Source organism: Neomonachus schauinslandi, chromosome 16, assembly GCF_002201575.2.
Source record: "Neomonachus schauinslandi chromosome 16, ASM220157v2, whole genome shotgun sequence".
Classification (NCBI taxonomy): Eukaryota; Metazoa; Chordata; class Mammalia; order Carnivora; family Phocidae; genus Neomonachus; species Neomonachus schauinslandi.
Window position 1 is genome coordinate 41831610 of NC_058418.1, and position 9874 is coordinate 41841483.

Here is a 9874-nt window from a genome sequence, read left to right on the forward strand (position 1 = left end):
AGAGGTCGAATGTGCTGCCCGACGAGGTCTGGGCAGGTGAGGACTGAGTGGAGAGAACCTTCCACCATCCTGACCATGACTTCCACCTGAGGGGACAGAGAAAGCCTGGCTTGGGCCACTGGCAATGGGGATCCTGAGGAGGGTGCTGCCGGACCACGGCCTGGGGATAGATCCCCTGAGCTGGCCCCCCCTCCCCGCCACTGGATGTCCCCAGACTCTGATGGGCCTCCACCGCATACGGACTTGGGTGACCTGGGAAGTCCTTGCAGCTGGAAGCTAAACAAGTATCTTTGAGATCCCTATCACGAAGACATTTTTAAAGGGGCACTTGGTAATTCAATGGCTTTTGTGAAGCTGAGCAGGCAACTGGAGAATGATAGAGAATGATAGTTTTGAAAACGCAGCCTGGACAGTAAAATCCTCACTTTCCCCTTTACTAATTCAGAACTTCCGAGAAGGTCTTTACGAGGGCCTATGGGAAGATAAGGAGCAGCTGTGTCTCCTCTTCTTTATCAAAACCACGCTCCATCTTTGCTCAATTGTGTGCAGCCCTGCCTGGTTGGGGGGCGGGGGGAGCCCAGCCTGGTGTCTCCCGCACAGCCCACCCCCTGGAGAGAGGAGGGGATTTGGGAGGTGGAGTCAGGTTTCCTGGTGGCAGTCCCTGGGCCTGGGAGGACTTCAAGCCCCACAAATGGGAGCTGGCTTTTGTTTCTGGACTTGTGTCAAGTAGAACAGAAGGCGCGGCCATGGGCAAAAACCTGAAGGGGGAGGCAACCGCTCTTGGGTGTGGCCAGCAGGGGCACGGCGGGAGATGAAGGAGCCCCGCAGCGGCCAGATCCTGCAGACATCAGATCCGGTGAGTGACAGGTCTCATTTGTGTTCTACAAAGGTCACCCCGGCTGTGGGAGCGGAAGGGTTCAGAGGCAGCATGGCCGGGCAGGGGGTGGCCTTGGCCACCCAGGGACGTGGTGGCGGGATACAGGACATGCTGTATCTGGAGGACGGATTGCTGTCACACGGAGGGCTGGGGGAGAGGGGATCCTGGGAGGAGGTCTCTCCGGCCTGTGGCCTGGGCACCTGGGTGGATGGTGATGCCTCAGGAGAAGATGAGATGGGGGAGGGGTGGTATGGATTTGGGCATCAGTGAGGAGTCAGAGTTGGGCAGGTAGCCACTGAGCTGATGGAGGGACATCCGGGTGGCCCTGTCCATTGGAGCATGGGACTCAAAAGTGCAGTTAGGGAGAGAGTCAAGCCAGAGATAGGAAAGTGGATGAGGCCAGCACACTGGTAGCTGAAGCCAATGAGTGGATGAGATCCCATGGGCCGAGTACAGGGTGAGACCCAAAGAGGGCGAGGAAGAGAAGTTTCAGGAATCAATGGCATTCGAGTTCGAGGAAACAGACTCTGTGGAGAAGCGTAGGGAGTGGTCAGAGAGGTGTCTGGGAGAACAGGCGCTCAGGGAGACCCCGGGAGTCTGCGGGGTGGGGGGACACAGCCTGGAGGGTTGCTTTCGGGCTCGCGGCCGTGTTAACCTGTGCACATGGGAGAGAGATCCAGGCTGACTAGCAAGGCTGAGGCTCGGCTGTGATTTCAGCCAGCTCTGCAGGTTTGCGGATGGTTTGTTTTCCTGGCTATAAGTTTTGGAGCGGGCTTCTTGGGGGTTTCCAAGAGATCTGTCAGCGGAAACTTTATCCACATCTTAAATTTTCTCCCTCCTAGGACCTTTTAACTGTAGGTCACCTGAAAAGTGTGACCACGGCTACTGTGTATATATTATTTTAATCCCGACTTGAAGAAATATTTATAGCTGACACTTGTTTTAAATGGCCAGAAGAGGCTCTATTTTGTGATCCTTTATACCCTTCAAATGAAGAGCCTGCTTTGAAAAGATCTACAAATTACCTATACAAATCTTGGAGAGTCTTTCTCTTTAGCCTTTTTTCTTTTTTAGGTCACAAGAGACCTGTCTTAGACCATTAGGGATTTAACATGACATGTCTGCTTTGCAAAGTGAAAGAGAAAGGGCAGTTTTTGGTTCAGATACAGCAGTTGTGCCCCCCCAAACGTGTCCAATGGCCTGATTTAGTATTAAAGCTCTGAAATAATTGATTATCCATGAGGGTAGCTATTTAAAGAGTTCATCTCATCAGATTCGAACCGACCGCACCTGCGCTGGGCGCCAGGGTAGCTAGGTGAGGCCAGGCAGACCCAAACGGAGTCGGAATGGGGCCGGGGATCCTGCCTTCCGCGAGGCTCCGAGACCAGGCCTCCATTAAGAAAAGTGACAGGCTTCTGTCACCACTGTGCGTGGGGAGCAGGCCCCTGCTGGGCCCAGGTCAGGGAATGAAAATTCTCATCGGGCTGCTCTGTCCTCCCCACCTGCTCCCCGTCTCGAGCTCCCTGGGCCTCAGAGCCCCAGCTGTCCCAGGCCTACACTCCGGGTCCCACGCTTCCCTCCCCGAGCCCTTGCAGCCTTCCCAGCAGGGTGTGCTCCTGGTCCCTCCTGACACTCTCCTCCAGCGCGTCACTGGCAACCTGCAAAGTCTGGGTCGAAGGCCACGGCCATTTTCTCCTAACCCTGGCAGGTTTCCTCTTACAGGCACCACCCAACTCGTTCCCTCAGTCTGCCTCCTCCTTGTATGCTTAGCTAACAGTTTACCTTGGCAGGTTCACCAGGAAGCAATAATACTGCTAAAGCCAGGCGCTTGATGGGCCTTGTGTTTCTGAAGGTGTGTGTGTGTGTAGGTAGGTGTGCCTTAGGTGGCCGTTGAAGTTTCCAGGCCGAAATGACTGCTGCCCTTGCTAACAGGAGCAGGGGCTCCAGCCCTGTCTACCCGGTGTGGCACGGCCAAGGCTAGGTTCCAAGGCCGTCTTGGCTGGTCCTAGTGCCTGCCTTGTCCAGGCCCAGGTGGGAGGCCTGTATCCTTGGAGGATGCCTCAGCCCCCACAAGAGCTCTGGGGCTGGAGGGGTGCCTGCCTGGCTCAGTCAGTTGAGCGCCTGACTTGTGATTTTTGGCTTAGGTCACAATCTCATGGTGGTGAGATGGAGCCCAGTGTTGGGCTCCACAGTCAGTGGGGAGTGTGTCTGAGATTCTCTCCCTCTGCCCCTCCCCCACTTGCTCATGTGCATACACTCTCTCATTCTCCAAATTAAAAAAAAAAAAAAGAGCTCTGTGGCTGGAAAGCTCCACATGGACTGCGAGGGTTCTCGGTCACAAACACTGCACCCAAAGGCTCTTTGTAGTGGCTGCTGTGGTTTCTGCCTAGACCCCATCTTCAGGGCTGACACGTCCATCCCCCAGATGCTCTCACAGCTTTGTCCCTCCCTGGGAATCGCCCTCCGCCGAGGGGCGCTGCCGCATTCAGGTTTAAGGCCCCTCATGGAGGCTGGCCTGTGGTCAGTGCTTGGCTGATGGAGAGGAGGCACTGAGGGTGGGCCCCTTGACCTCCATCTGGGGCACCCCTGAGGACCCATCTCAGCTCCTGAGTTCCTTGTCGAAATGCCGAGGCCTCATACAACCAGAGTCTGGCTCACTTTCTCTGCTCAATCCTTCCTTCTTCCTTTCCTTGAACTATCAAATCTGCACAGAAATTGGGTTCCCCAGTCTAAGCTGCCATTGCCTAGCAGAGAGAGAGGCTGGGCTGGCCAAGGGCCCCTCCCGTCCCTTCCCTCCCCTCCCCTCCCCGTCCCCACGCCTCCAGCGCCACCCTGGGCACCTGCGCTGCTGAGATGCCTCAATTGTTCTATTGTTACACTCCTTTGGTACACTCCAGCCTCCCTGAGAGGTCACTTGGGAGGCATTTGTTTGTTCTTGGACTTGAACTTAGGAAAAGTTGGGCCTTAGGTCTGTGTTTGATTTGTGTTTATGCTACCAACACCAGTAACTGGGGGGGGAAGAGAGTGGCCTTTCTTTGCTTTGGCTGCTAGAAAGCTCAGAGCCCTGAGTGAGGTTCATGTGTTACATGACACCCTGTTGCCTTCTGAGTCCCCTTAAAGTACCTTTCTCACCATGGTGATTTGTGGTGTTTTGCTGTATCACCCAGCTTCCTCTGAGCTGCCTCAGAGTGTTTGGGATGAGGTGGGCTACAAATGAGTAAACACAGGCAGCCGTAGGGGTGTGTTGTCAGAGAGCCCCGGCTGCCAGTTACCAGCTCTGGGACATTTGCCAAGTCACAACTTCTCTAAACCAGAGTTTTTTCAGCCAGGGAGTGGGCCTGATGCCTGCCTGCATCACAGAATTATTTTGAAGATACACACAGTAAGCACGTGGCTGGTGTGTATCAAGGGCTCAATAAATGGTAGACATTAATAACAATGTTTTTTATAACATCCTGCTGCTCTCATGACTCTGCCCTACCATGTGTTGGGTCGGAACTTCTTCCTTCCTGGCACATGCTGGCTGTCAGCCAGGATGCGTTTCTAGCCTATTGGGTTTTACTTTCTTATGGGAGAAAGGCGCCCACCCAGGCCCCCGCACCTCACGGCAGACTGTATGGGCCGGCAGAGGGACCAGTGGGGATGTTTGCTGATTGTTAATCCAGGCAGGTGGAAACACAATTAAAATGCCCATGACATAAATGAGCACATACTTGGCTGGAGGAAAACGAAAACTCAAACTCTTTATGCAAACCGAGCCTTCAGAAAATGAAAAAAAGTTTGTAGACGAGAGATAGGTGATGAGTAATTTAACCAAGACGATGTAAATCTAGGCCTTTGGCTACTTTAAATATAACCATCTGATATAAAAAGAATTGCACTAAATTTTTTAAAGCTGTGATCTTGCCTAGGGTGAGAGACTCACTTTCCCGGGAGGGCCACGTTCCCCCAAGGCAAGTGCGGAAGGAGCGGAATAGCACCCCTGGTACAGCGTCGCGTCCCCTCCAGGCAGCTGAGGAGGTTTTATGCATTTCAGTGCATGCTGGCACTCCATATGCTGCCCGTTACCTTGCAAACCTGTTTAGAACCCATATTGCGACAGAAAAGCCCATTTCAAAGGGCAGGTGGCTTACAAAAGCCTTTCTTTTGTCCATTTCTATAGTCAACCTGCCCCTGGCTCTGTCCCCTCATAAATGGCGCCTGGGCTTGAACTTTGGTTTTGAGCTCATCCAAAGATGGGTGTACCACTGGAGTTCCTTGTCTTTCTGGGGGATGAAGAGAGTCGGGAGCAGGGAGCCATCCCTGTACCTGCTCTAGAACTGGCCTCTGGAGTGCATCCTCTTGGGGGGGGGTCGGCGAGTGGGGGGTAGCATGAAGGCAGGATGGAGGGAGGGTCGCATGAGGGCACAGCTGGGCACAGAGCAGGCCCCGGTATGGTCTGCAGGGGTGGGCCTCAGGAAAGGGGGAGAGGAGCAAAGAAGTGAAGGGAGGTTCGGGGGCAGAGCATGCGTCTGGCTGGGCTGTTTAGTCCTGGAGGGCTGAGGGACCCGGGGCCACACCGCTGGGCGGAAGCTGCCTCAGAGCTGCTGTGGCCACCAAGACAGGGAGAGGCTCACAGGCGGTGGCTCTTGAGCCCCTTGCAGGGATTTGCGGAGCACATTAATCAGCCTCGGGAGCCTTCCTTTGGGGGATCAGCCAGTGTAAGAGGGACAGTCAGTGCCTGGGGGACCAGAGACCTCCTGCTCTGTCACCCACAGGCAGCCCCTAGCCTGTCGCATGTGGGGACAATGTCCCCCCTCACTGCCTAACCTGAGGAAGGGGGTGGGAGCCTGCAGTTTTCACTCTTCCTCAGCATCTATTGACGATTCTCCCTACAAATCTGTTGCCTACACATTTCCTTGCACCTCCAGAGTTTTGTTGAGTGAGAAAACCCACGCACTTCACCTCTATCTCCATAACATTTTCTTCCCTTCCTATGGAAGACAAAAGATCAAAGAAGACCAGAGACTCCCACACCCCTTGCCCGACAGAGTACAGAAGCCTCGGGGTCCAGTTTCCAAGCACGGGCTGGTCTGTTTATCCCGATGACGATGATCGTAGTGAAGCACACAGTCTTGTTCCTAAAATGAGTATAATGGCTATGCTGATAAAGGCAGCATCCGAGAGGGGAGGGCAGAACAGACTTTGGAGCTAGCCTGCCTTGGGCCCATTTCCTGGCTCCATTTTTCACTAGCTATGGGAAACTGGAGGTCACTGGACTTCTTTGTGCTGCTGCTTCTTCCTTGTCTATAATATGGAGCTCAGAGTAGCTCACTAGGGGAATGCCTGCCATGTGGTGTGTCCTTACCAGCTATCACTATTAGTATTACTATTCTTACCCTGGATTTCATTACTGTAGGCAAGAGGCCTTTTCACGTGCTCTGTCATTTGAATCTGACAATCCTATAAGGCAGAGGGTGTGATGATTATTATTCTGCTGTGCAGATGAGGAAACTGAAGCTCAGAGAGGTTGAGGGACTTGCCCCAAGACACCCCGCCTGATGCAGAGTCAGCACGCTCCTCCACCTGGCTCGCCCTGGCAAGGCCGCACAGCCTAGGCCCCCAGGATTTAACAAGATGCTTCGCCATTACCTGGCAGGCCTCCCATTATCTCTGCTCGGCAGGGTGGGAGTTTTATCCCCTCTCCTTAGAGCACGGAGATAACAGCCCGGTGGGTGGAGTGGCTCCTGCCCTGGCCGCCTCCTCCAGCTAAGCTGCTTTGGAGCGAGCTGATGAGGGCCGCTCTTCAAAATCATGGCGCATGGAGGCAGCCTCCCACAGGCCACCCCACTCGGTGCTGTAGCAGTGATTAATAAGGGTAGTCTGCGTTCGGGTGAGGCCTCTCAGCTAAGGCCTCAGAGCACTTTGCAAGCATTAATTAAGCTTCATGGTGGTGGCTCAGTTTGGGGGGGGGGTGCGCTGAATCCACTTTACATGTCTTTAGCTAATGCAGACAGAAACCAAATCACTCCCGCGGCAAGCCACGGCCTTCGGCTCTGCCAGGCCCCTGGGGGCATTCCTCATCCCGGCGGTTTGGCTAAAATCATTTGCAGAGAAAAGATTTCCTCACTTGTCTTTCCAGACCTCGAAAGAATAACTGGCCCTCAGAAGCCATTTCTCATTCAAGTTAGGAGCCCGCCAACAGCTCCGTGACTGGGCCCTACCCAGTGGCCAACCACTGGTCCACCAAAGCTAACTAGGAGCTAATGGAGCTCAGGCCTGCACCGTCAGCATATCAGAGCCTACGGCACCTGCACCTGGGACCTTTGGGATCAGGCCCGTCCCTGCCGTCCCAGCTGCACGGCACTCCCAGCCCCTATCGCTTATCTGCTTCCCTCCCATCCCCAGCTCTGCCCGCACACATCGCCACCTGCTTCCTGTGGTTCCGACAGCCTGCAGCTCATCGGGAGTTGCAAAGAACCCGCTTAACTGGGGGTGAGGAAGACATGCTCAGATTTGTGTTCTGAGATGAAAATTCAGGGAGATATGTATATGAGGTGAGGGAGGGGGAGGCAGCAGGCTGTGGGGCCACTGACTACGACAATGAGCCAGGGGAGCATGGATGGAGATCCGCTTGGGCACGGCAGTGGGGTGGAGAGAAGGGGCTTGAGGGGCATTTAGAAAGGAGATCGACAGATAAAACGCTCCGCCGCTGCTCCTGTCGTGGCCCGCACTGCGCGCCAGCACTCCCAGCCGACAACTCCGCCACCATGGAGGACATGAACGAGTACAGCAACATAGAGGAATTCGCAGAGGGATCCAAGATCACCACGAGCAAGAATCAGCAGGATGACGGTAAAATGTTTATTGGAGGCTTGAGCTGGGATACAAGCAAGAAAGATCTGACTGAGTATTTGTCTCGACCTGGGGAAGTTGTAGACTGTTCAATTAAAACAGATCCAGTGACTGGAAGATCAAGAGGATTTGGATTTGTGTTTTTCAAAGATGCTGCTAGTGTTGGTAAGGTTTTGGAACTGAAAGAACACAAATTGGATGGTAAATTGATAGACCCCAAAAGGGCCAAAGCTTTAAAAGGGAAAGAACCCCCCCAAAAAGGTTTTTGTGGGTGGATTGAGCCCAGATACTTCTGAAGAACAAATGAAAGAATATTTTGGAGCCTTTGGAGAGATCGAAAATATTGAAACTTCCCATGGATACAAAAACAAATGAAAGAAGAGGATTTTGTTTTATCACATATACAGACGAAGAGCCGGTAAAGAAATTGTTAGAAAGCAGATATCATCAAATCGGTTCTGGGAAGTGTGAAATCAAAGTTGCACAACCCAAAGAGGTATACAGACAGCAACGGCAACAACAAAAAGGAGGAAGAGGTGCTGCAGCTGGTGGACGAGCTGGTACTAGGGGTCGTGGACGAGGTCAGGGCCAAAACTGGAACCAAGGATTTTTTTTTTTTTAAAGATTTTATTTATTTATTTGAGAGAGAGAATGAGATAGAGAGCATGAGAAGGGGGGAGGGTCAGAGAGAGAGAGGCAGACTCCCTGCCGAGCAGAGAGCCCGATGCGGGACTCGTTCCCGGGACTCCAGGATCATGACCTGAGCCGAAGGCAGTCACTTAACCAACTGAGCCACCCAGGCGCCCTGGAACCAAGGATTTAATAACTATTATGATCAAGGATGTGGAAATGACAGTAGTGCGTATGGTGGTGATCAAAACTGCAGTGGCTATGGCGGCCACGATTATACGGGGTACGGACGGGGATATGCGGGCTACACTGGCCAACAGAGCACTTAACGGCGAGGTGGCTCGACGGGGTGGCGATCGCCAAAATGATTACCAGCCATACTAAAGGAGGACGTTGGAGAAAACAGGAGGAGATTGCTGAAGTTAACCCATCTTGCAGGATGACATTGAAGATTGGTCTTCTGTTGATCTAAGATGATTATTTTGTAAAAGACTTTGTAGTGTACAAGACACAACTGTGTCCAACTGTACATAGCCGCTGATTAGTTTTCTTTGTTTTTATTTTGTCTTCTGCTATCTGTGTTATGGCTCGATGTGGATTTGTGTTTATACAAATTTTATTTGTATGATTTCATGTTAAATCTCAAATAAATGCTTCCTTGTGTGATTGTTAAAAAAAAAAAAAGATCGACAGGGCTGGGTGACTACCTGGAGGTGAGGATGAGGGAGGAGGAGGAGACCTAGATGAAGTTCCTGGCCATCAGATCCACTCCACTGGGCATATGTGCCCTCTGTGTCTGGCCCTGGGCTTAGTAAACTTGTGATCTACTCGGCAATGTTAGTGCAAACCAGCTGCCCCAGAGACACCATGTCAGGTAGAACAGCCGAGCCCCAACCCTACTTCCTTCACTGTAATTTCCCAGGCACCATCCTTTCGAGCTTGACCAGGGAGTGAGGCCTCACACTCAGAGCTCAGCCTCCATTCCTGGGCCATGGACATTCCAAGGCACCACTGGGTTTGACCCACAGAAGAGTCGGGGGTGGGGGTGGGCTTTTGTTCCCCACTTGGCTGAGGACACCAAGGCTCTGGGGTTAAGTGACCTGCCAGCGGTAGGCTGAATAGCAGCCCCTGACAAAGGTCCATGCCCTAATCCCTAGAACCTGGGGGAAAAGGAACTCCGCAGATGTGATTAACCTAAGGGTTCTGAACTGGGGAGCTTATCTTAGGTTATCCAGGTGGGCCCAGTGTAATCCCAGCAGGCCTTATAAGAGGGAGGCAAGAACGCCAAAGGGAAGAAGGGGATTGCAGTAGAAGCAGAAAGTGATGCACTTTGAAGATGGAGGAAGGCACCACAAGCCAAGGAATTCAGGCAACCCCTGGATGTTAGAAAAAGCAAGGAAATGGATTCTCCCCTAGAGCTTCCAGAGGAACTCCAACCTGGCGACACTTGGATTTTAGCTCAGCGAAATTGATCTTGGGCTTCTGACATCCAAAACTGTAAGATAAGTAACTGTAAGATAATCCTAGGCATCC

At 52.8% G+C, this 9874-nt stretch overlaps 1 pseudogene; it reads left to right on the plus strand.

The window, feature by feature from the left end:
* The first annotated feature begins 811 nt into the window (after window positions 1–811).
* Window positions 812–8725, plus strand: LOC110594129 (annotated as a pseudogene).
* The last annotated feature ends 1149 nt before the right edge of the window (window positions 8726–9874 follow it).